The sequence below is a fragment of the Phocoena sinus genome, chromosome 1 (genome assembly GCF_008692025.1).
Source record: "Phocoena sinus isolate mPhoSin1 chromosome 1, mPhoSin1.pri, whole genome shotgun sequence".
Taxonomy (NCBI): domain Eukaryota; kingdom Metazoa; phylum Chordata; class Mammalia; order Artiodactyla; family Phocoenidae; genus Phocoena; species Phocoena sinus.
The window spans coordinates 54,543,549-54,546,316 of NC_045763.1; positions in this window are offsets into that span (position 1 = coordinate 54,543,549).

Genomic DNA, 2,768 nt, shown 5'->3' on the forward strand with positions numbered 1-2,768 from the left:
GGGCATTAGGAACCTGGTCCCTTACTCATAAATCCCATAAGTCCCATTTATTAATAAATAAAGTGTCAGTTTTTTTTTTTTTTAAGTGTCAGTTTTTTAAAAAAAAAATCATTTTGCTTTCTAAGAGAGAAAGTAGAACAATATTAAAGTTGTGAGCACCTCAGAGCTATTGTCAATTCAAATATTTCTTGAATTCTATAGGCCAGGAAATTTTTCCTCCAACTCAGACAATGACTTTAAATAATAGTTACATTGTTAGTTGTTGAAATAATATGCCATAGTCTTTTTCTCCTCAATCATTAATGTATAATATTCCAATAGTAATTTATCACCAAGTCAGATAGATCAATATGTAAGAATACAAAGATAAACCCTAGCCTTGTAAATTTATACATTTAGATAAGAAAATCAGAGACAAAAAGGAGTTTAGAGATCATCTAGTCCAACTCTTTCATTCTACAGATGAGAAAATTATGGCCTAGAGAGGTGAAAGTACTTGTCTAAGTTCACACAGTAAACAGGTGGCAAAACCAAAGTTACAACTCAGATATTCTAAGAGAGGAAGAGAACCAAAGTACAGGAGAGAGGGGGCATCACTGAAAAGTAAAGAACCTTAGCTAGGAGGAGGAAATGAGATCCAGAGCACAAATAGAGAAATTAGCCTTAGATTTAAGGTTGGATATCTCTTACATTTAAGCTAGAAGAAAAGGGTGGGTATGAATACAGATAAAAGTTTGTTAAGGGTCTAAAGAAGTTGCATTCACCATAAATACCATAGTTTGCTGTTTTGTCACACTGTCTCTCTGATCTCGCTTAAGGCAGGAACTATAGTCTCTTGAAAGGGAGAACACCTCAGGAGCCTGGCAGAAAGGGCACAGAAAAAAATCCCAGAGTTGTGGACAATGAACTTTGCCAACATCACAGCTTAGCTGAGGCCCACTCTCAATAACAAAAAGTTCAGGAATTAAAATCAAGCCAAGGAAACTTTAGACCTACTCTGGTGGACAGACTGACCAAGCACATGAGAATAGGGTTTACAGAGTAAATGCATCCCTTGGGATGAAATAGGGAGGGTACTATAAACAGAGACAAGTCCTACCAACAGCCAGACAGCTGGTAACAAAGGCCAGGCTGCACAAAGTCTTTCTGGCTGCCCTTTTCCATACGAGTAAGAAAAGCATACATCTCTGTTGGGTGTGAGAGTGATCTGGCTGCAACATCTGTCAAGCCATTGATTGCCAGGCTGGCTTCATTCGTTCTGGCTGGCTAGGCTAGAGTCTCCTTTCTTCCTTATCTTTCCAAGTACATCTCTTCTCAAACTGCGTGATCTGTCACAGAAGGCATGCTTCTCTAATAGGGTGGACCATTCTCCAGAGAATATACTTATTATCAGGAAATAACCCAACTTGACTTAAAGGCCCCTAAATAACCTTTTACTTCTGACATATTTTTTTCACCCTAAAGGATTATCTTTAGTGCCAACAGCACCCAGCATGGCTAAGGCCTCACAGGAAAAGAGGTTCCAGCTCTGGAATTAAAGATTCAACAAGCAGAGTCCAAAGACTTTCACACTTTCAACTAGGATGGAAAGCCTACAAAATTAAGAAGGACATGGAACAAATAACAGCTATGAGGACGTTGTAAGATGTCTTGACCTTTGTGCTTCCTTTGCATATATGCTGGGGAGGCAACACAGCTTCATGGGCTTTAAAATCATTATAGTATGTCCCAGGTCCTCTTGTCTTCATACTTTACTGACTTCAGTTACCATCTACATACAAAAGACTTCCTGTCTAGAACTCATTCTAGAACTCCTGACACTCATGCCCAATTACCTACAAAACCCTTCTACTTTATTAACCCTTAGGCTCAAAAAATATTTATTTGGCATCTACTATGTGCCAAGGAATGTCTCAATCTGAGCTTACTATCTTCAATCTCCTCAAAGGAAAACTGGATGAAATCTTGGGCCCTACACCAGAGTTTCAGACTGGGCTAAAATCAGAAGCATCCATAGAGTGTCAAGTGCTATCCCATTTATTCGTCACACTAATCCTATAAGAATCATTACTTCCATTCAACAGGTGAGAAAACAGATATATAAAGTAGGTGTTTCCAAGAGTTTTGAAAAACTATGTCTCTGTTTTATTTTATTTACTTATTTTTTGGCCACGCTGCATGGCATGTGGGATCTTAGTTCCCCGACCAGGGATCGAGTGCCCCCTGCATTGCAAGCGCGGAGTCTTAACCACCTGACCACTGGGGAAGTCCCCCAAGATTTTTTGATTTCAAGGACATTTCAAAAAATATTCAGGGAAGTCACATAGGATGACTAACTGTTTATTTTGGCAAATAGGAACACTGAACAAATCATTTACTATAAATTCACAGAAGATAGGCTATATTACATGGAGGAAGCTGAAATGGATATTACCAAGTAAAAGAAGCCAATCTGAAAAGGCTACCTACCATATGATTCCAACTATCTGCACATTCTGGAAAAGGTAAAACTACAGGGACAGTAAAAAGATTAGTGGTTGAGGTGGGAGGAAAAGGGATGAATAAGTGGGGCACAGAGGATTTTTAGGGCAGTTGAAACTACTCTGCATGATACTATAATGGTGAATACATGTCAGTATACATTTGTCCAAACTCATAGAATGCACAAGACCAAGAGTGAACCCTGATGTGAACTATGGACTTTGGGTGAAAATGATGTATAAATGTAGGTTTATCAGTTGTAACAAATGTATCAGTCTGGTGGGGGA